The 25,371-nt window shown below is 26.2% G+C and overlaps 1 long non-coding RNA gene across 2 annotated transcripts in view; it reads right to left on the bottom strand.

Moving 5' to 3' along the window:
• Positions 1-25,371, bottom strand: part of LOC126313971 (uncharacterized) — a 112,797-nt gene that overhangs the window by 55,584 nt on the left and 31,842 nt on the right. Inside the window, exon 1 of one of the 2 annotated variants that reach the window (XR_007555564.1) lies at positions 7,090-7,602. The exons of the other annotated variant lie outside the window; for it this stretch is intronic. This is a non-coding gene — a long non-coding RNA (uncharacterized LOC126313971). Of the gene's footprint in view, positions 1-7,089; positions 7,603-25,371 lie in introns of those variants that run through there. 2 annotated transcript variants of the gene reach the window in all.

Genomic DNA, 25,371 nt, shown 5'->3' with positions numbered 1-25,371 from the left:
AATAAATATTCAAAAAATAAAAGTTAAAAGATAAATCTTGAAATTAGAATCATATCAACCTTGAATATAACCAATTAAATAAATAAATAATCTATATAAACCTTGACCACCAAGTAATTCACCTCAACCATAATCAAATGACTTAGATGAATAATAACCTATTTTAAAAGGAATATATCTAATAAACTTAGTTGAAAGAAAAGGTATAAATCATATAGAACCAGCAAATCTAACAAAAGAAAGTATACTTAAAGAAAATAAATTATGAGAAAAATCAAAATTAGAAATAAGATAACCTAAATAAGCACCTAAAATAACAACTGTAATAGTTAAAAACTTTAAATAATAAGGTAAAGCAATCACATGAGGAATAGGAAAAATTAATCAAGATAAAAGACTACCACCAAAAACAGCAACAAACAATAGACCAATTATTCCAAATGAAATATAATAACCCTTATCATCAAAAGAAAATCTAGAATAAAAATTATTATCACCAGATATTGAATAATAAAACAAACGAAAAGAATAAGAAGCAGTTAAACCAGTAGAAAAAAAATAAAGAAAAAAAATTAAACAATTAATTCATCTTAAACAAACCATCTCAAGAATTAAATCCTTTGAATAAAATCCCGCTAAAAAAGGTATTCCACACAAAGATAAACTAGAAACATTAAAACAAACTGAAGTTAAAGGTATGAAATTAACAATTGATCCTATAAAACGAATATCCTGAGAATCCTTCAAATTATGAATTATTGAACCTGCACATATAAATAATAATGCCTTAAATAAAGCATGAGCCAATAAATGAAAAAATGCAAGCTTTGGATAACCTATAGCCAAAATTCTTATTATTAAACCAAGTTGTCTTAAAGTAGAAAGAGCAATAATCTTCTTTAAATCAAACTCAAAATTAGCGCCCAATCCAGCCATAAATATAGTTATACAACCAATTAAAAGTAAAAATCAACCACAATTATAAGTATCCAATATTGGTCTAAAACGAATTAATAAATAAACACCAGCAGTAACAAGAGTAGAAGAATGAACTAAAGCAGAAACAGGAGTAGGAGCTGCTATAGCAGCAGGAAGTCATGAAGAGAAAGGAATCTGAGCTCTCTTAGTTATAGCTGCTAAAACAATTAATATAGTAATGAGCTTTATTTCAAAAGAATTAGAAATAAAATCATAATAATAAATATAATTTCAACCACCAAAATTTAACATTCATGCAATAGAAATTAAAATAGCAACATCACCAATACGATTAGAAAGTGCAGTTAATATACCAGCACTATAAGATTTTACATTTTGATAATAAATAACTAAACAATAAGAAACTAAACCTAAACCATCTCAACCTAATAAAATTCTAATTAAATTAGGACTAATAAATAAAAAACCTATAGAAAGAATAAATATTAAAACAATAATAATAAAACGATTTATATTCTTTTCACCAGATATATAATCCTCTCTATAATAAATAACCAAAGAAGAAATATATATAACAAAAGATATAAAAATAAGAGATATTCAATCCAAAATTAAAGTTATAACAACTATAGAACCATTTAAATTGAAAAGCTCTCACTCAACAAAAACTCTATAATCAATTATTAAATAATAAATACCTAAAATAAAAATTATAGTTCTCGAAATAAACAAAGAAAAAAAAACTCAAAGAACAAATAGAAAATAAATTCACGGCCTAAGATGAAAAACTTCATATCATTGATTCCACAAAACAATATTTTTAATTAAAATACTTAAGCAAACTAAACAAAGAAATATTCACCCTTTAAACAGAGAATATTTAAAGGCAATCAATGTAAAAGTAAAAGATGATATTCACGAAAATAACCAAGAGAACAAGTATAAACACCAGAATAATAATTCCCATGCTGAGAATAAGAATATATATACAAAGTATAAACAGCTCTAAAAAAAGATAAAAAAATCAAAGCAAAGAATCTAAAAGAAGATCAAGATATAATTCTATTTAATAATCTAATTTCACCTACCAAATTTAAAGAAGGAGGAGCAGCCATATTTGATGATCTTAAAAGAAATCATCATAAAGCCATTCTTGGCATCAAATTAATTATACCCTTGTTAATTAATAATCTTCGTCTACCTAAACGTTCATAAATAATATTAGATAAACAAAATAAACCAGAAGAACATAAACCATGACCAACCATTAGAGAAAGAGAACCTACACAACCTCATCAATTCATAGTCATCAATCCACCAATAACCATTCTTATATGAGCAACAGAAGTATATGCAATTAAAGACTTTAAATCAACCTGACGAAAACAAGTAAATCTTACAATAACACCCCCAGATAAACCTAAAGACAATCAAAAATAATTAAACTTTAAACCCAAATAAGAAATAACCTTTATAACACGAAAAATACCATAACCACCTAACTTTAATAAAACACCAGCAAGAATTATTCTACCTGAAATAGGGGCCTCTACATGAGCCTTAGGAAGTCATAAATGAACCAAAAACATAGGTATCTTAACTAAAAAAGCCAAAATAATAAATACATAAAACATAAAATAATAAGAACCAAAATCAACCAATAAAGGAAAATATAAAGTATTAGAAAAATCATAAACCTTAAATAAAACTAATAATAAAGGTAATCTAGCAACCAAAGTATAAAAAATTAAATAAACACCAGCCTGCAAACGCTCAGGTTGATAACCCCAACCCAAAATTAAAAGTAAAGTAGGAACTAATCTAGCCTCAAAAAAAATATAAAAAGAAAGAAGACTTAATCTAGCAAATGAACAATAAAGCATAATTATTAAAATCAAAACCATAAAAACAAAAAAATTAGAATGATATGAACTTAAATAAACTGAACCTCTAGCAGTGATTATTAAAGAACAAATCCAAAAACTAAGTAAAATTAAACTAAAAGAAAAATAATCAATACCAAAATAATATCTAATTATATTCAAATCAGCATATGAATAAACACAAATTATAAAAACGAAACCCGACAGAAACATTAAAGAATGAACCAACCATCAACAATTATTTAATAAACAAAGAGGGATCAAAAAAATAGTTATAAATAAATACTTTAACATAAAGATAAACCAAAAGAATTAAAAAAATCATTACCATGAGAACGAATTATTGAAACTAAAATAGAAAGACCTAAAGCACCCTCACAAACAGAAAAAATTAAAAAAATAACAGGAAAAAAATAATCATAATCAACCTCAATAAGAAAAACAATAACTAACATAAATAAAGAAAGAACAATATATTCTAATCTCAAAAGAACCATTAATAAATGTTTACATTTAGAAGAAAAAACATAAACACCAGCAAAATAAATCAATAAAGAAGTAAAAATAGAGAATATAAACATTAGTTTTAATAGTTTAAAAAAAACGCCGGTCTTGTAAACCGGAAATAAGTCCAGCCCCCACTTTTAAAACTTCAGAGGTGGAAAAGCTTTCATCATCGGTCCCCAAAACCGGTATTTTAAATAAACTAACCCCTGAAATGATCAAAATAATAATTATATCATTATCAAATGAAATAAATATTAATTTTATTAAATTAAGACACCCAATATCAATAATGCTTTTTATTATCCTTCAAACCTTCCTAGTTGGATTAATAACAGGAACAATAATAGAAAGATATTGATTATCATATATTTTATTTTTAACATTTCTTGGTGGTATACTAGTATTATTTATTTACATTACAAGAATTGCATCAAACGAAATATTTCAGCCTAAATCAATCACTATAATTATTACATTAATAATGTGAGTATTTATCATATTAATATTAATTATTCTAGATATATCTATATTTATAGACTTTTTCAAAAACACCGAAACTATAAATATTGATAATTCAATCAATTATCAAGAAATAACAATATCTTTAGAAAAATTATATAATAGACCAACATTCATTATTACAATAATAATAATAATTTATTTATTTTTAGCACTACTAGCAGTTGTTAAAATCACCAATATTAATCAGGGACCTATTCGTAAAATAAGATAATTACTAATGAATAAACCCTTACGATTAAGACATCCTTTAATTAAAATTATTAATAACTCTTTAATTGACTTACCTGCCCCAACAAATATTTCATTTTGATGAAATTTTGGATCCCTATTAGGGTTATGTTTGGTAATTCAAATCGTAACTGGACTATTTTTAGCTATACATTATACATCAAATATTGAAATAGCATTCAGTAGTGTAGTACACATCTGCCGAGACGTAAATAATGGTTGAATTATCCGAACCTTACACGCAAATGGAGCATCTATATTTTTTATTTGTATTTACTTACATGTAGGACGGGGAATTTACTATGGATCTTATATATATATACATACCTGAATAATTGGTACAGTGATTTTATTTTTAGTTATAGCAACTGCATTTATAGGATATGTCTTACCCTGAGGCCAAATATCTTTTTGAGGTGCAACAGTAATTACTAATTTATTATCAGCAATCCCATACTTAGGAACAGATTTAGTCCAATGAGTATGAGGAGGATTCGCTGTTGATAATGCAACATTAAATCGATTCTTCACATTCCATTTTGTATTATCATTTATTATTGCTGCTATAGCAGCAATTCATTTATTTTTTCTTCACCAAACAGGATCTAATAATCCTCTTGGACTAAATGGAGATATTGAAAAAATTCCATTCCATCCATACTTTAGCTTTAAGGATTCTATTACATTTGTAATAATAACATCATTATTAATTATACTATGTTTAATTAATCCTTACCTATTAGGAGATCCAGATAACTTTGTACCTGCCAACCCATTAGTAACACCAGTTCACATTCAACCAGAATGATATTTCCTATTTGCATATGCAATTCTACGATCTATCCCTAATAAGTTAGGAGGTGTTATTGCATTATTTTTATCAATTAGAATCTTAATAATTTTACCATTTTATAATAAAACACCATTCCGAGGCATTCAATTTTACCCTATTAATCAAATTTTATTCTGAATTATAGTAGTTGTTGTATGCTTACTAACGTGAATTGGTAAACGACCTGTTGAAGAACCTTATATTATAACAGGTCAAATCTTAACAATTATTTACTTCACATATTTCTTAATTAATGTCCATGTCGCAAACGCATGAGATAAATTAATTAAGGAATAAAGTTAATTAGCTTAGGAAAAGCATATGTTTTGAAAACATAAAATTAGAAGTTTAACTCTTCTATTAACTTTTCTCAAAAAATTTCACTAAACAAATGAGATAAATAAAATCTTTAAACCAACAAAGAAAATAAAAAAATTCAAAGATAAAGGTAAAAAACTTTTTCAAGCTAAGTACATTAATTTATCATAACGGAACCGTGGTAATGTTCCACAAACCCAAATAAAACCAAAAGATATAATAGCAAGCTTAATAAAAAATATAAAAGAATAAAAATCACCGCCCAAAAAAATTAAAGCCAATGACATTCTTATGAAGACAATTCTAGTATATTCAGCTAAAAAAATTAAAGTAAAACCACCCGCACCATACTCAATATTAAATCCTGAAACTAACTCAGATTGCCCTTCAGCAAAATCAAAAGGAGTACGATTAGTTTCAGCTAAGCAAGAAGCAAAACAAGCTAAAGCTAAAGGAAAAGAAATAATAATAAATCAACAATAAAGCTGATAGTTTATAAAATCAAACATATTAAAACTACCAATTAAAATAATTAAAGACAATTAAATTAAAGCTAAACTAACTTCATAAGAAATTGTTTGAGCAACAGAACGAAGAGAACCTAATAATGAATAATTTGAATTAGAAGATCAACCAGCAATTGTAACAGTATAAACACCTAATCTAGTACAACATAAAAAAAATAAAAATCCATAAGAAAAAGAACACATATAAGTTAAATAAGGAAAAATTACTCAAACGGCTAAAGAAATCATTAAATTAAAAACAGGGGAAAAATAATAAAGTAGGTAATTAGATATAATAGGAATTGGCTGCTCCTTACAAATTAACTTAATAGCATCTCTAAATGGCTGAGGAATTCCAACAAAACCTACCTTATTTGGACCCTTTCGAATCTGAATATAACCTAAAACCTTACGCTCTAATAAAGTTAAAAAGGCAACACTAATTAAAACACAAATAACCAATAAAAGAAAATTCAAAATAAATATAAATAAATCATAAAGTATCAATACTATTTGTAGAAAAAATCTACATAAATGAATTCTAAATTCAACACATTAATCTGTCAAAATAGTAAATAAATTAATATTAATCAATATAACAAAAAATATTTTAACCATATGGTCCTTTCGTACTAATATGGATTAACAATCTTAGGATAGAAACCGACCTGGCTCACGCCGGTCTGAACTCAGATCATGTAAGAATTTAAAGGTCGAACAGACCTAATCATTGGGCTCCTGCACCCAAAATTTTTCTTAATCCAACATCGAGGTCGCAATCTGCTTTGTCGATATGAGCTCTCAAAAACAATTACGCTGTTATCCCTAAGGTAACTTAATCTTATGATCATAAATTATGGATCAAAATAACAAACATAAATAAATGATATAATAATGAAGAGTTTATCTATTCTTCATGTCACCCCAACAAAACATCATCATTAAATATAGAAAGACAAACAAAAAACTATATAAAAGTAAAATGTCAAGCTCTATAGGGTCTTCTCGTCCTAAAGAAGAATTTAAGCCTTTTGACTCAAAAGTTAAATTCAAAAATTTATTAAGAGACAGTTGATTTCTCGTCAAGCCATTCATTCCAGCCACTAATTAAGAGACTAATGATTATGCTACCTTTGCACGGTCAAAATACCGCGGCTCTTTAAAAATACGCTCAGTGAGCAGGCCAGACCTCAAAATATAAACAAGAGGACATGTTTTTGATAAACAGGCGGAAATCAATTTTGCCTAGTTCCTTATAATAAGTTCACAAGGTAAAAATTTCATACAAATAAATATACTAATTCTATCATTATTACAAAAATTTTAAAATTAAATTAATAATCTTAATAAAAACCTAAAATATTTATAAAATCAAAATAAAAAATAATGAACTAAATCGTAATCTTAAAGACAGCTGGTTTAAAGCTTACTATTATATTTCTATAAAATAAATTATAGGTTATTAACTTCAAAGCTTATCCCTTAAAGAATAAATAAGTTAATATTTTTACTTAAAAAATTAAATAAAAACAAATAACTTTAAAAAATTAAATTTTTTCTTAAGAAACTAGATATCTTGGGAAACTATTAACATCTCATTTCTATAAATAATTTAATAATAATTATGATACATTAACTATAAATTATTTATAAATCAACCCAAATCGAGACAAGTAAAATAAATACTAAAATTTTGATAAACCCTGATACAAAAGGTACAATAAATAAAATCTACATAAAAAAATTTAAAATAATATTTCATAAAACACTTACATTACCAATAAACTATAATTTAAAAAATCAATTCTATAAAATATACTAAGACAAAAATACAATAAAATTATTTATATTAAATAATTAAATAAACAAAAAATTAATATAATAAAATAAATAATCAAGATATCCTGATTTGCACAGAAAAATTTTCAGTGTAAATGAAACACTTTACTAATAAGTTATATCTTGAAACTCTTCCTAGATACACTTTCCAGTACATCTACTATGTTACGACTTATCTCATCTAAATTGAAGCTACTTTAAAATAAAATAGAATAATCAATAAAGAGAGCGACGGGCGATGTGTACACATCTCAGAGCCAATATCAGTTAAATTAAATAAATTAAATTACTATCAAATCCACCTTCATTAACAGTATTTCACTATCAAATCCGTTATAAACAAAAATCTATTGTAACCCACCTCCTCTTAACTATAAGCTGCACCTTGACCTGAAATATTTTATATATATAAATCTTGAGAATTATAACTCTAAAAAGATTCTCTGATAACGGAGATATACAAACAAATAAATTAAGTAGAGTAAATCGTGTATTATCAATCATGGGGTAGGTTCCTCTGAATGGAATGAGATACCGCCAAATTCTTTGGGTTTAAAGACCTTAACTAATAGTACCCTGGTAAATATAATTAACATTTAAAATAATAGGGTATCTAATCCTAGTTTATTATTTAAATTTCACAGATTCATAAAAAGGGCCACAAATAAATTTTAACATTTCACCTTACAAATTTATATTTCAACCCTAATAATATAAACAACTGTTTTAACCAATAATATTCACTTGTATCAATCGTATAACCGCGGCTGCTGGCACGAATTATGCCGATACTAAATCAATTGCTAAATCCAAAATCACTTGATAATTAAATCAAATTACTGCAAAAAGAACATTTAGTCTAACAAAACTTACATATAATACAAAGAAAAAGTGAATAAACAAGCAAGAATAAAACTTTTAAAAATAAAAAATAAGAAAATTTTAAATCTATTAATTCAGGAAAAAATAAAAGATTCAAATATTTAAAGAAAAAAAAGAAAAAAACCACAAACATTAACAGAAAAAAAAAAAAAGAAACGCCCCTATGTATGACCACAACAACTTCTCTATTATATATAATTAAAGATTAATACAGTTATAATAGTTGTTATATTGTTTTCTATTAATGATTGTATTACATTTCATTTTGGTAAGAATCCAAGGAATGGTGGTAGTCCACCTAAAGATAATAAAGATAAGAATATTATGAATTTAGAATTCATTTATGTAGATTTTTTCTACAAATAGTATTGATACTTTATGATTTATTTATATTTATTTTGAATTTTCTTTTATTGGTTATTTGTGTTTTAATTAGTGTTGCCTTTTTAACTTTATTAGAGCGTAAGGTTTTAGGTTATATTCAGATTCGAAAGGGTCCAAATAAGGTAGGTTTTGTTGGAATTCCTCAGCCATTTAGAGATGCTATTAAGTTAATTTGTAAGGAGCAGCCAATTCCTATTATATCTAATTACCTACTTTATTATTTTTCCCCTGTTTTTAATTTAATGATTTCTTTAGCCGTTTGAGTAATTTTTCCTTATTTAACTTATATGTGTTCTTTTTCTTATGGATTTTTATTTTTTTTATGTTGTACTAGATTAGGTGTTTATACTGTTATAATTGCTGGTTGATCTTCTAATTCAAATTATTCATTATTAGGTTCTCTTCGTTCTGTTGCTCAAACAATTTCTTATGAAGTTAGTTTAGCTTTAATTTAATTGTCTTTAATTATTTTAATTGGTAGTTTTAATATGTTTGATTTTATAAACTATCAGCTTTATTGTTGATTTATTATTATTTCTTTTCCTTTAGCTTTAGCTTGTTTTGCTTCTTGCTTAGCTGAAACTAATCGTACTCCTTTTGATTTTGCTGAAGGGCAATCTGAGTTAGTTTCAGGATTTAATATTGAGTATGGTGCGGGTGGTTTTACTTTAATTTTTTTAGCTGAATATACTAGAATTGTCTTCATAAGAATGTTATTGGCTTTAATTTTTTTGGGCGGTGATTTTTATTCTTTTATATTTTTTATTAAGCTTGCTATTATATCTTTTGGTTTTATTTGGGTTCGTGGAACATTACCACGGTTCCGTTATGATAAATTAATGTACTTAGCTTGAAAAAGTTTTTTACCTTTATCTTTGATTTTTTTTATTTTCTTTGTTGGTTTAAAGATTTTATTTATCTCATTTGTTTAGTGAAATTTTTTGAGAAAAGTTAATAGAAGAGTTAAACTTCTAATTTTATGTTTTCAAAACATTTGCTTTTCCTAAGCTAATTAACTTTATTCCTTAATTAATTTATCTCATGCGTTTGCGACATGGACATTAATTAAGAAATATGTGAAGTAAATAATTGTTAAGATTTGACCTGTTATAATATAAGGTTCTTCAACAGGTCGTTTACCAATTCACGTTAGTAAGCATACAACAACTACTATAATTCAGAATAAAATTTGATTAATAGGGTAAAATTGAATGCCTCGGAATGGTGTTTTATTATAAAATGGTAAAATTATTAAGATTCTAATTGATAAAAATAATGCAATAACACCTCCTAACTTATTAGGGATAGATCGTAGAATTGCATATGCAAATAGGAAATATCATTCTGGTTGAATGTGAACTGGTGTTACTAATGGGTTGGCAGGTACAAAGTTATCTGGATCTCCTAATAGGTAAGGATTAATTAAACTTAGTATAATTAATAATGATGTTATTATTACAAATGTAATAGAATCCTTAAAGCTAAAGTATGGATGGAATGGAATTTTTTCAATATCTCCATTTAGTCCAAGAGGATTATTAGATCCTGTTTGGTGAAGAAAAAATAAATGAATTGCTGCTATAGCAGCAATAATAAATGGTAATACAAAATGGAATGTGAAGAATCGATTTAATGTTGCATTATCAACAGCGAATCCTCCTCATACTCATTGGACTAAATCTGTTCCTAAGTATGGGATTGCTGATAATAAATTAGTAATTACTGTTGCACCTCAAAAAGATATTTGGCCTCAGGGTAAGACATATCCTATAAATGCAGTTGCTATAACTAAAAATAAAATCACTGTACCAATTATTCAGGTATGTAGATATATATAAGATCCATAGTAAATTCCCCGTCCTACATGTAAGTAAATACAAATAAAAAATATAGATGCTCCATTTGCGTGTAAGGTTCGGATAATTCAACCATTATTTACGTCTCGGCAGATGTGTACTACACTACTGAATGCTATTTCAATATTTGATGTATAATGTATAGCTAAAAATAGTCCAGTTACGATTTGAATTACCAAACATAACCCTAATAGGGATCCAAAATTTCATCAAAATGAAATATTTGTTGGGGCAGGTAAGTCAATTAAAGAGTTATTAATAATTTTAATTAAAGGATGTCTTAATCGTAAGGGTTTATTCATTAGTAATTATCTTATTTTACGAATAGGTCCCTGATTAATATTGGTGATTTTAACAACTGCTAGTAGTGCTAAAAATAAATAAATAATTATTATTATTGTAATAATGAATGTTGGTCTATTATATAATTTTTCTAAAGATATTGTTATTTCTTGATAATTGATTGAATTATCAATATTTATAGTTTCGGTGTTTTTGAAAAAGTCTATAAATATGGATATATCTAGAATAATTAATATTAATATGATAAATACTCACATTATTAATGTAATAATTATAGTGATTGATTTAGGCTGAAATATTTCGTTTGATGCAATTCTTGTAATGTAAATAAATAGTACTAGTATACCACCAAGAAATGTTAAAAATAAAATATATGATAATCAATATCTTTCTATTATTGTTCCTGTTATTAATCCAACTAGGAAGGTTTGAAGGATAATAAAAAGCATTATTGATATTGGGTGTCTTAATTTAATAAAATTAATATTTATTACATTTGATAATGATATAATTATTATTTTGATCATTTCAGGGGTTAGTTTATTTAAAATACCGGTTTTGGGGACCGATGATGGAAGCTTTTCCACCTCTGAAGTTTTAAAAGTGGGGGCTGGACTTATTTCCGGTTTACAAGACCGGCGTTTTTTTTAAACTATTAAAACTAATGTTTATATTCTCTATTTTTACTTCTTTATTGATTTATTTTGCTGGTGTTTATGTTTTTTCTTCTAAACGTAAACATTTATTAATGGTTCTTTTGAGATTAGAATATATTGTTCTTTCTTTATTTATGTTAGTTATTGTTTTTCTTATTGAGTTTGATTATGATTATTTTTTTCCTGTTATTTTTTTAGTTTTTTCTGTTTGTGAGGGTGCTTTAGGTCTTTCTATTTTAGTTTCAATAATTCGTTCTCATGGTAATGATTTTTTTAATTCTATTGGTTTATCTTTATGTTAAAGTATTTATTTATAACTATTTTTTGATCCCTCTTTGTTTATTAAATAATTGTTGATGGTTGGTTCATTCTTTAATGTTTCTGTCGGGTTTTGTTTTTATAATTTGTGTTTATTCATATGCTGATTTGAATATAATTAGATATTATTTTGGTATTGATTATTTTTCTTTTAGTTTAATTTTACTTAGTTTTTGGATTTGTTCTTTAATAATCACTGCTAGAGGTTCAGTTTATTTAAGTTCATATCATTCTAATTTTTTTGTTTTTATGGTTTTGATTTTAATAATTATGCTTTATTGTTCATTTGCTAGATTAAGTCTTCTTTCTTTTTATATTTTTTTTGAGGCTAGATTAGTTCCTACTTTACTTTTAATTTTGGGTTGGGGTTATCAACCTGAGCGTTTGCAGGCTGGTGTTTATTTAATTTTTTATACTTTGGTTGCTAGATTACCTTTATTATTAGTTTTATTTAAGGTTTATGATTTTTCTAATACTTTATATTTTCCTTTATTGGTTGATTTTGGTTCTTATTATTTTATGTTTTATGTATTTATAATTTTGGCTTTTTTAGTTAAGATACCTATGTTTTTGGTTCATTTATGACTTCCTAAGGCTCATGTAGAGGCCCCTATTTCAGGTAGAATAATTCTTGCTGGTGTTTTATTAAAGTTAGGTGGTTATGGTATTTTTCGTGTTATAAAGGTTATTTCTTATTTGGGTTTAAAGTTTAATTATTTTTGATTGTCTTTAGGTTTATCTGGGGGTGTTATTGTAAGATTTATTTGTTTTCGTCAGGTTGATTTAAAGTCTTTAATTGCATATTCTTCTGTTGCTCATATTAGAATGGTTATTGGTGGATTGATGACAATGAATTGATGAGGTTGTGTAGGTTCTCTTTCTCTAATGGTTTATGTTCTTCTGGTTTATTTTGTTTATCTAATATTATTTATGAACGTTTAGGTAGACGAAGATTATTAATTAACAAGGGTATAATTAATTTGATGCCAAGAATGGCTTTATGATGATTTCTTTTAAGATCATCAAATATGGCTGCTCCTCCTTCTTTAAATTTGGTAGGTGAAATTAGATTATTAAATAGAATTATATCTTGATCTTCTTTTAGATTCTTTGCTTTGATTTTTTTATCTTTTTTTAGAGCTGTTATACTTTGTATATATATTCTTATTCTCAGCATGGGAATTATTATTCTGGTGTTTATACTTGTTCTCTTGGTTATTTTCATGAATATCATCTTTTACTTTTACATTGATTGCCTTTAAATATTCTCTGTTTAAAGGGTGAATATTTCTTTGTTTAGTTTGCTTAAGTATTTTAATTAAAAATATTGTTTTGTGGAATCAATGATATGAAGTTTTTCATCTTAGGCCGTGAATTTATTTTCTATTTGTTCTTTGAGTTTTTTTTCTTTGTTTATTTCGAGAACTATAATTTTTATTTTAGGTATTTATTATTTAATAATTGACTACAGAGTTTTTGTTGAGTGAGAGCTTTTCAATTTAAATGGTTCTATAGTTGTTATAACTTTAATTTTGGATTGAATATCTCTTATTTTTATATCTTTTGTTATATATATTTCTTCTTTGGTTATTTATTATAGAGAGGATTATATATCTGGTGAAAAGAATATAAATCGTTTTATTATTATTGTTTTAATATTTATTCTTTCTATAGGTTTTTTAATTATTAGTCCTAATTTAATTAGAATTTTATTAGGTTGAGATGGTTTAGGTTTAGTTTCTTATTGTTTAGTTATTTATTATCAAAATGTAAAATCTTATAGTGCTGGTATATTAACTGCACTTTCTAATCGTATTGGTGATGTTGCTATTTTAATTTCTATTGCATGAATGTTAAATTTTGGTGGTTGAAATTATATTTATTATTATGATTTTATTTCTAATTCTTTTGAAATAAAGCTCATTACTATATTAATTGTTTTAGCAGCTATAACTAAGAGAGCTCAGATTCCTTTCTCTTCATGACTTCCTGCTGCTATAGCAGCTCCTACTCCTGTTTCTGCTTTAGTTCATTCTTCTACTCTTGTTACTGCTGGTGTTTATTTATTAATTCGTTTTAGACCAATATTGGATACTTATAATTGTGGTTGATTTTTACTTTTAATTGGTTGTATATCTATATTTATGGCTGGATTGGGCGCTAATTTTGAGTTTGATTTAAAGAAGATTATTGCTCTTTCTACTTTAAGACAACTTGGTTTAATAATAAGAATTTTGGCTATAGGTTATCCAAAGCTTGCATTTTTTCATTTATTGGCTCATGCTTTATTTAAGGCATTATTATTTATATGTGCAGGTTCAATAATTCATAATTTGAAGGATTCTCAGGATATTCGTTTTATAGGATCAATTGTTAATTTCATACCTTTAACTTCAGTTTGTTTTAATGTTTCTAGTTTATCTTTGTGTGGAATACCTTTTTTAGCGGGATTTTATTCAAAGGATTTAATTCTTGAGATGGTTTGTTTAAGATGAATTAATTGTTTAATTTTTTTTCTTTATTTTTTTTCTACTGGTTTAACTGCTTCTTATTCTTTTCGTTTGTTTTATTATTCAATATCTGGTGATAATAATTTTTATTCTAGATTTTCTTTTGATGATAAGGGTTATTATATTTCATTTGGAATAATTGGTCTATTGTTTGTTGCTGTTTTTGGTGGTAGTCTTTTATCTTGATTAATTTTTCCTATTCCTCATGTGATTGCTTTACCTTATTATTTAAAGTTTTTAACTATTACAGTTGTTATTTTAGGTGCTTATTTAGGTTATCTTATTTCTAATTTTGATTTTTCTCATAATTTATTTTCTTTAAGTATACTTTCTTTTGTTAGATTTGCTGGTTCTATATGATTTATACCTTTTCTTTCAACTAAGTTTATTAGATATATTCCTTTAAAAATAGGTTATTATTCATCTAAGTCATTTGATTATGGTTGAGGTGAATTACTTGGTGGTCAAGGTTTATATAGATTATTTATTTATTTAATTGGTTATATTCAAGGTTGATATGATTCTAATTTCAAGATTTATCTTTTAACTTTTATTTTTTGAATATTTATTTTGGTAATATTGTTTTTCGTTTACTTAAATAGCTTATAATTAGAGCGTGACACTGAAGATGTTAAGGAAGTATTTTTACTTTTAAGTATTTATAAATATAGATATATTATTTTTACAGTGAAAATGTAATGTTTTATTTAAACTATATAAATTTTAGAAATGTTAACGGAGTTTAACCGCTAATATAAAAAGTTAGCAGCTTTCATATTGGCTTTACATTTCCTTAATTGGAACTATTATAGTTCAATTATATTATTAACAGTAATACGCCTCTTTTTGGCTTCAATTAATAAGAATAAGGGTAGTACATACCAATCTTCCAGGTCGAAACTGACTGCAATATTTCGCTTCTTATTCTATTTAAGGTTGATTGATAATATCAAAACTTTTTGAATGCAACCCAAATGTTATATTTAACTACAACCCTTTATTCTGCTCATTGTAATGCTCCTTGGTTTCATTCATGGTATAGTCCTCCTAATAGAACTAGAATAAAAAATATTGTTGATACTGTTCAGATTATAATGTCTGAAGTTTTAAAAATAATTACAATTGGTAGAATTAGTGCAATTTCTACATCAAAAATTAAAAAGATTACTGCGATTAGGAAGAATCGTATTGAGAATGGTATTCGTGCTGATCTTTTTGGATCAAACCCACATTCAAATGGTGATCTTTTTTTCGATCATTAATTAATTTTTTTGATAGTGTTGTTGCCAGGATTATAACAATTATTGGAATAATAAATCTAATGAAAACTCTTGTTGATAGAATTAGAATTGTTTTTCTTGATTTATATCAAGCTTTCTGATTGGAAGTCAAATGTACTATTTATACTAGAAAAACAATTATCTACCTCATCAATAAATAGAGATATATAAGAATAATCATACTACGTCTACGAAGTGTCAGTATCATGCTGCTGCTTCAAATCCAAAGTGATGTCTTGGTGAAAATTGATTTATTGAGTGTCGAAGTAGACATGTTGATAAAAAGATTGTTCCAATAATTACGTGTAAACCATGGAATCCTGTTGCAACAAAGAATGTTGATCCATAAACTGCATCTGCAATGGTAAAAGGTGCTTCTCAATATTCATATGCTTGAAGTATTGTAAAGTATAGTCCTAATAACACTGTGAAGAATAATCCTTGTAGTGCTTGAGTATGATTAGATTCCATTAAACTATGATGTGCTCATGTTACTGTTACTCCTGATGCTAAAAGAATAGCTGTATTAAGTAATGGAATTTGTATAGGGTTAAAGGGTTGAATTCCTATTGGAGGTCATAGTATTCCTAGTTCAATTGTTGGTGCTAATCTTCTTCTAAAGAATGCTCAAAAAAAAGAAACGAAAAATAATACCTCTGATGCAATAAATAAAACTATTCCTCATCGTAATCCAATTGATACAAATCCTGTATGTAATCCTTGATATGTTCCTTCTCGTACTACATCTCGTCATCATTGAATTATAGTTAGTAGGGTAATTCCAAATCCAATTATGAATAAGTTAATATTAAATAGGTGGAATCATTTTGCTAGTCCTGATACTAGGACTATTGCTCCAATTGCTCCTGTTAATGGTCAAGGTCTATAGTCTACTAAGTGGAATGGGTGGTTTGAGTGAGTTGTTAACATAGGTTTAATATGCTTCTCTAGAATATAGAGTTCTTAGAATTGAGAAAACATAGGCTTGAATTATTGCTACTGCTGATTCTAGAATTAATATAAGTATTTGTCCAATAATTAGTAATGAGATTAAGTTTATTGCTATAGATGGTCCTGTGTTTCCTAATAAGGTTAATAATAAGTGTCCTGCAATTATATTTGCTGCCAACTGTACTGCTAATGTACCTGGTCGAATAACATTACTAATTGTTTCAATTAGTACTATAAATGATATTAATGCAGGCGGTGTACCTTGTGGTACAAGGTGTGTAAATATATGATTAGTATGGTTAATTCATCCAAATAATATAAATCTTAGCCATATAGGTAGGGCAATTGCAAATGTTAATGCTAAATGTCTTGTTCTAGTAAAAATATAAGGGAATAATCCTATGAAATTGTTAAATAATATTATAATAAAAATTGAGATGAAAATGAATGTTGTTCCATTAAATGATTTTGGTCCAAGAAGTGTTTTAAATTCATTATGTAAGGTTAAATTTAGTTTATTTCAGATAATGTTAATTCGTGATGGTGTAAGTCAAAATAGTGATGGGATTAATAATAGTCCTAGAAATGTTCTAGTTCAATTTAATGATAAATTAAAGATGTTAGTTGATGGGTCAAATGTTGAGAATAGATTTGTTATCATTTTCAATTTAAGTTTTTTATTTCAATTGTTCCTTTTTCTGCTCTTTTAATAAGGTTAGGTTTAAATGAGAAGAAGTTTATTTGATTAAACAAGATTAATGTAGCTGAAAATATAATGAATAGTGAGAATCATATAAGAGGGGATATTTGAGGGATTTGGATATAATTTCCCCATCAGAAGTAGTCGTTAATTTACTATTATTTGGTTTAAGAGACCATTACTTACTTTCAGTCATCTGATGAATTTCAAGGTGTACTAATTTTTTTTAGTTACTTTACATTGACACTCTAATGTTATTTATTTTAACTAACTCCTTAAATTATCTTAGATAATCACTTAATAAATAAATTTACTGAAGTTCTTTCAATTACAATTGGTATAAATCTGTGGTTTGCTCCACAGATTTCTGAGCATTGTCCAAAGAATAATCCAGGTCGATTTATTGTGAATGTTCCTTGATTTAACCGACCTGGCGTTGCATCAATTTTAACCCCTAATGCAGGAACTGCTCATGAGTGTAGAACATCTGATGCTCTTGTTAATACTCGTACTTCTGTATTTATTGGTAGGATTGTTCGGTTATCTACATCTAGTAGTCGGAATCCATCATTTTCTAGGTCTTGTTCTGGTGTTATATAAGTGTCAAATTCTACGTCTATGAAGTCTGAATATTCATATCTTCAATATCATTGTCGTCCAATGGTTTTAATTGTAATTATTGCATCTACTGAATCATCAAGTAAATATAATAGTCGTAATGATGGAAGGGCAATAAAAATTAATGTAATTGCTGGTAAAGCTGTTCAGATTGTTTCAATTAAATGTCCATGAAGTATATTACGGTTAGTATAGGCAATAAATAATATATAACTTAGGGCATAACCTACAATTACTGTAATTAATAATAATACGACCATAGTATGATCATGAAAGAATGATAATTGCTCCATTAATGGTGAAGCTCCATCTTGAAGAGATAAATTTGATCATGTTGCCATTAATAAATATTTTCTAATAAAAGGTCAAACCTTTATTTGTAGAGCTTAAATCTACTGCACTAATCTGCCATATTAGAATCTAGAGATTAATGGTAATTCTGAGTAACTATGTTCTGCAGTAGGGTTATTTTGTAGTCATTCTGTTGATCTTCTTATGTTAGCTCTAAATATAATTGCTCGGTTTGTAATCATTCTTTCTCATATAATTACAATGAATGTAATGATTCCTACAATAGAAATTGTAGACCCAATTCTTGATACTACATTTCATGATGTATATGCGTCTGGGTAGTCAGTATCGTCGAGGTATTCCTGCTAATCCTAGGAAGTGTTGAGGAAAGAATGTTAAATTTACTCCAATGAATATAATTGTAAATTGGATTTTTAATCATGTATTATTTATAGTTAATCCTGTAAATAGTGGATATCATTGAATGACACCTCCTATAATTGCAAATACTGCTCCTATAGATAATACATAATGAAAGTGGGCTACTACATAATATGTATCATGTAATACAATATCAAGTGATGAATTTGCTAATACTAATCCTGTTAATCCACCAATTGTAAATAGGAAAATAAATCCTAGAGCTCATAATAATGGTGGATTGAACTTGAATTTAGTTCCATATAATGTAGCTAATCATCTAAATACCTTAATTCCTGTAGGTACAGCAATAATTATTGTTGCTGATGTAAAATATGCTCGTGTGTCAACATCCATTCCTACTGTAAATATATGATGTGCTCATACAATAAATCCTATTAGTCCAATTGATAGTATAGCATAAATTATACCTAATGTTCCAAATGATTCAATTTTTCCTCTTTCTTGACATACAATATGTGAAATAATTCCGAACCCCGGTAGAATTAAAATATAAACTTCTGGGTGTCCAAAGAATCAAAATAGATGTTGATATAGAATTGGGTCACCCCTCCTGCAGGGTCAAAGAATGATGTATTTAAATTTCGATCTGTTAATAATATAGTAATAGCTCCTGCTAAAACTGGAAGTGAAAGAAGGAGAAGTAATGCTGTAATAGCTACAGATCATACAAATAAAGGTGTTTGATCTAAAGTTATACTTTCTGATCGTATATTAATTGCTGTTGTAATGAAATTCACTGCACCAAGAATAGATGATACACCTGCTAAGTGCAGTGAAAAAATAGCTAGATCTACAGATGCACCCCCGTGTGCAATAGCTCCTGCTAGAGGAGGGTAAACTGTTCATCCTGTACCAGCACCATTATCTACTATAGAAGATGTAAGAAGAAGGGTTAGTGAAGGTGGTAGTAATCAAAAACTTATATTATTTATTCGTGGAAATGCTATATCTGGTGCACCAATTATTAGTGGAACAAGTCAATTACCAAATCCACCAATTATAATAGGTATTACTATAAAGAAAATTATTACGAATGCGTGAGCTGTAATAATAACATTATAAATCTGGTCATCCCCAATTAGAGATCCGGGTTGGCCAAGTTCAGCACGAATAAGTATTCTTATTGATGTTCCTACTATTCCTGCTCATGCTCCAAATATGAAGTATAAAGTACCAATGTCCTTATGGTTTGTTGAGAATAATCATTTTTGCGGTAAGATGGCTGAATTTTAGGTGGTAGACTGTAAATCTACTTATGAGATGTTTTCTCTCTTATCATATTTAGGTCTTATATTCAATTATGATTCTAGACTGCAATTCTAGAGGTGTAAAATTTTCCTAAGGCCTAAAAGATTATTCTTTTAATTATAACTTTGAAGGTTATTAGTTTGATTAACTTAAGTCCTTAGTATAATGAAATTAAGGTTGATGTTGAAATCAATCCTATTGTTGAAATTATTACTGTTATAGGAAGAATGATTCTTGATTTTTGGGACTTTATCTTTATAGATCACGAATTTTCTGTGTATGATATAATTAGAGCTGGGAATCTAATACGTATATAGTAGTAGAGTGTAATTGTAGTTAATACAACTATAATAGTTATAATAGTTGTTATATTGTTTTCTATTAATGATTGTATTACAATTCATTTTGGTAAGAATCCAAGGAATGGTGGTAGTCCACCTAAAGATAATAAAGATAAGAATATTATGAATTTAATTTCGGTTTTTATATTTCTGGCTGAATAAATTTGATTTATGAAAAATAAATTTATTTGCTTAAATAATAAAACTATAATTAATCTTAATAGTGAGTAAATAATGAAGTATAGTTCTCAGATGTTTTCTCTGACTGTTAATGATCTAATTATTCAACCTAGGTGTCTGATTGATGAATATGCTAAAAGTTGTCGTAAGGATGTTTGATTTAAACCTCCTATTGCCCCAATAATAATTCTTAAGATAATAATTGTTCAAATAAAAGTTCTTAATTGAATACAATAAGATAAGACCATTATTGGGGCGATTTTTTGTCATGTTATTAATGTTAAACAATTATTTCATCTTGATGCTCCTATAACTTCTGGAAATCAGAAATGGAAAGGTGCAGCTCCAATCTTTAATAATAGTCTAGATCTAATTATTATTGATGGGATAAATTCTGTTTCCCATCCCATGGGATATTTTATTTGAATCAACAAAATTGAAAATAATAATATTGTCGATGCTATTGCTTGGACAATAAAATATTTAATTGATGATTCATTTATTATTATATTTTTATTTCTTGTTAGGAGCGGAATAAATGAAAGTAAGTTGATCTCAAGTCCTATTCAAACCCCAAATCAGGAATTTGATGAAATGGACAGGATCGTTCCTATCATTAATGTTGATAGGAAGAGAAGTTTTGTAGAGTTGTTGGTCATTAAAAAGGAGAGGATTGATACCTCTATAAATGGGGTATGAACCCATTAGCTTGTTTAGCTTACCTTTTTACATTAAGGTGTATGATGCACGTTAGTTTTTGATACTAAAGGAGGTAGTTTAATTCTATCTTATGTAATTTTAATGAAGGTAATTTTATTTACTTTATTTACCCTATCAAGGTAACCCTTTCATCAGGCACTTCATTTATTTAATATATAAATCGAAAGTTTTTTTTGAAATTCTTTTATGTATTATTTTGTTTAATTAGGATTAATTTATCCTTCTCATTATATTTATATATATATATATATATATATATATATATATATATATATATATATATATATATATATATATATATATATATATATATATATATATATATATATATATATATATATATATAATAAATAATTTATATTAATATATTACATTTAATTGAAATTAAAGTATTATAAGTTCATCTTACCATTATCAATTGATTATTTTAATGCAATTATCTACCTAGGATTATAGCTACTTATGTTTTTAGCTTAAAATAGGTTATTATAATATAATATATATAATAATATGCAATTTAATATTTAATATTATTATAATTGGATATAATAAATAAAATTATTAATTTAAATATAAAATATTATAATTAATATAAATAATTATATTAATTATAATAATATAATTATGTAAATTATCTATAATTAGATTATTTAACTAATATATATGAAAGTTAACTTAATATAAAAAAAAGAATTCATATTAATAACATATTATATTAAATTACATAATTGTATAAAATATATTTATTATATTATTTAATCTTTCTTTATTTATTAGTGAAAAGAAAGATTAAATAAGAAAGGATATAATACATTTATTGCTATACATGTTCCATATTAATCTTTAATTATATTTAATAGAGAAGTTGTTGTGGTCATACATAGGGGCGTTTCTTTTTTTGTTAATGTTTGTGGTTTTTTTCTTTTTTTTTCTTTAAATATTTGAATCTTTTATTTTTTCCTGAATTAATAGATTTAAAATTTTCTTATTTTTTATTTTTAAAAGTTTTATTCTTGCTTGTTTATTCACTTTTTCTTTGTATTATATGTAAGTTTTGTTAGACTAAATGTTCTTTTTGCAGTAATTTGATTTAATTATCAAGTGATTTTGGATTTAGCAATTGATTTAGTATCGGCATAATTCGTGCCAGCAGCCGCGGTTATACGATTGATACAAGTGAATATTATTGGTTAAAACAGTTGTTTATATTATTAGGGTTTTATATAAATTTGTAAGGTGAAATGTTAAAATTTATTTGTGGCCCTTTTTATGAATCTGTGAAATTTAAATAATAAACTAGGATTAGATACCCTATTATTTTAAATGTTAATTATATTTACCAGGGTACTATTAGTTAAGGTCTTTAAACCCAAAGAATTTGGCGGTATCTCATTCCATTCAGAGGAACCTACCCCATGATTGATAATACACGATTTACTCTACTTAATTTATTTGTTTGTATATCTCCGTTATCAGAGAATCTTTTTAGAGTTATAATTCTCAAGATTTATAATTATAAAATATTTCAGGTCAAGGTGCAGCTTATAGTTAAGAGGAGGTGGGTTACAATAGATTTTTGTTTATAACGGATTTGATAGTGAAATACTGTTAATGAAGGTGGATTTGATAGTAATTTAATTTATTTAATTTAACTGATATTGGCTCTGAGATGTGTACACATCGCCCGTCGCTCTCATTATTGATTATTCTATTTTATTTTAAAGTAGCTTCCATTTAGATGAGATAAGTCGTAACATAGTAGATGTACTGGAAAGTGTATCTAGGAAGAGTTTCAAGATATAACTTATTAGTAAAGTGTTTCATTTACACTGAAAATTTTTCTGTGCAAATCAGGATATCTTGATTATTTATTTTATTATATTTATTTTTTGTTTATTTAATTATTTAATATAAATAATTTTATTGTATTTTTGTCTTAGTATATTTTATAGAATTGATTTTTTAAATTATAGTTTATTGGTAATGTAAGTGTTTTATGAAATATTATTTTAAATTTTTTTAAGTAGATTTTATTTATTGTACCTTTTGTATCAGGGTTTATCAAAATTTTAGTATTTATTTTACTTGTCTCGATTTGGGTTGATTTATAAATAATTTATAGTTAATGTATCATAATTATTATTAAATTATTTATAGAAATGAGATGTTAATCGTTTCCCAAGATATCTAGTTTCTTAAGAAAAAATTTAATTTTTTAAAGTTATTTGTTTTTATTTAATTTTTTAAGTAAAAATATTAACTTATTTATTCTTTAAGGGATAAGCTTTGAAGTTAATAACCTATAATTTATTTTATAGAAATATAATGGTAAGCTTTAAACCAGCTATCTTTAAGATTACGTTTTAGTTCATAATTTTTTATTTTGATTTTATAAATATTTTAGGTTTTTTATTAAGATTATTAATTTAATTTTAAAATTTTTGTAATAATGATAGAATTAGTATATTTATTTGTATGAAATTTTTACCTTGTGAACTTATTATAAGGAACTAGGCAAAATTGATTTCCACCTGTTTATCAAAAACATGTCCTCTTGTTTATATTTTGAGGTCTGGCCTGCTCACTGAGCGTATTTTTAAAGAGCCGTGGTATTTTGACCGTGCAAAGGTAGCATAATCATTAGTCTCTTAATTAGTGGCTGGAATGAATTGCTTGACGAGAAATCAACTGTCTCTTAATAAATTTTTGAATTTAACTTTTGAGTCAAAAGGCTTAAATTCTTCTTTAGGACGAGAAGACCCTATAGAGCTTGACATTTTACTTTTATATAGTTTTTTGTTTGTCTTTCTATATTTAATGATGATGTTTTGTTGGGGTGACATGAAGAATAGATAAACTCTTCATTATTATATCATTTATTTATGTTTGTTATTTTGATCCATAATTTATGATCATAAGATTAAGTTACCTTAGGGATAACAGCGTAATTGTTTTTGAGAGCTCATATCGACAAAGCAGATTGCGACCTCGATGTTGGATTAAGAAAAATTTTGGGTGCAGGAGCCCAATGATTAGGTCTGTTCGACCTTTAAATTCTTACATGATCTGAGTTCAGACCGGCGTGAGCCAGGTCGGTTTCTATCCTAAGATTGTTAATCCATATTAGTACGAAAGGACCATATGGTTAAAATATTTTTTGTTATATTGATTAATATTAATTTATTTACTATTTTGACAGATTAATGTGTTGAATTTAGAATTCATTTATGTAGATTTTTTCTACAAATAGTATTGATACTTTATGATTTATTTATATTTATTTTGAATTTTCTTTTATTGGTTATTTGTGTTTTAATTAGTGTTGCCTTTTTAACTTTATTAGAGCGTAAGGTTTTAGGTTTTATTCAGATTCGAAAGGGTCCAAATAAGGTAGGTTTTGTTGGAATTCCTCAGCCATTTAGAGATGCTATTAAGTTAATTTGTAAGGAGCAGCCAATTCCTATTATATCTAATTACCTACTTTATTATTTTTCCCCTGTTTTTAATTTAATGATTTCTTTAGCCGTTTGAGTAATTTTTCCTTATTTAACTTATATGTGTTCTTTTTCTTATGGATTTTTATTTTTTTATGTTGTACTAGATTAGGTGTTTATACTGTTATAATTGCTGGTTGATCTTCTAATTCAAATTATTCATTATTAGGTTCTCTTCGTTCTGTTGCTCAAAACAATTTCTTATGAAGTTAGTTTAGCTTTAATTTTATTGTCTTTAATTATTTTAATTGTTAGTTTTAATATGTTTGATTTTATAAACTATCAGCTTTATTGTTGATTTATTATTATTTCTTTTCCTTTAGCTTTAGCTTGTTTTGCTTCTTGCTTAGCTGAAACTAATCGTACTCCTTTTGATTTTGCTGAAGGGGAATCTGAGTTAGTTTCAGGATTTAATATTGAGTATGGTGCGGGTGGTTTTACTTTAATTTTTTTAGCTGAATATACTAGAATTGTCTTCATAAGAATGTTATTGGCTTTAATTTTTTTGGGCGGTGATTTTTATTCTTTTATATTTTTTATTAAGCTTGCTATTATATCTTTTGGTTTTATTTGGGTTCGTGGAACATTACCACGGTTCCGTTATGATAAATTAATGTACTT

This window comes from Schistocerca gregaria, unplaced genomic scaffold (genome assembly GCF_023897955.1).
Source record: "Schistocerca gregaria isolate iqSchGreg1 unplaced genomic scaffold, iqSchGreg1.2 ptg000515l, whole genome shotgun sequence".
Lineage (NCBI taxonomy): Eukaryota > Metazoa > Arthropoda > Insecta > Orthoptera > Acrididae > Schistocerca > Schistocerca gregaria.
The sequence above is the reverse complement of the archived record's forward strand: the minus strand, read 5'-3'. Positions and strand labels throughout refer to the sequence as shown.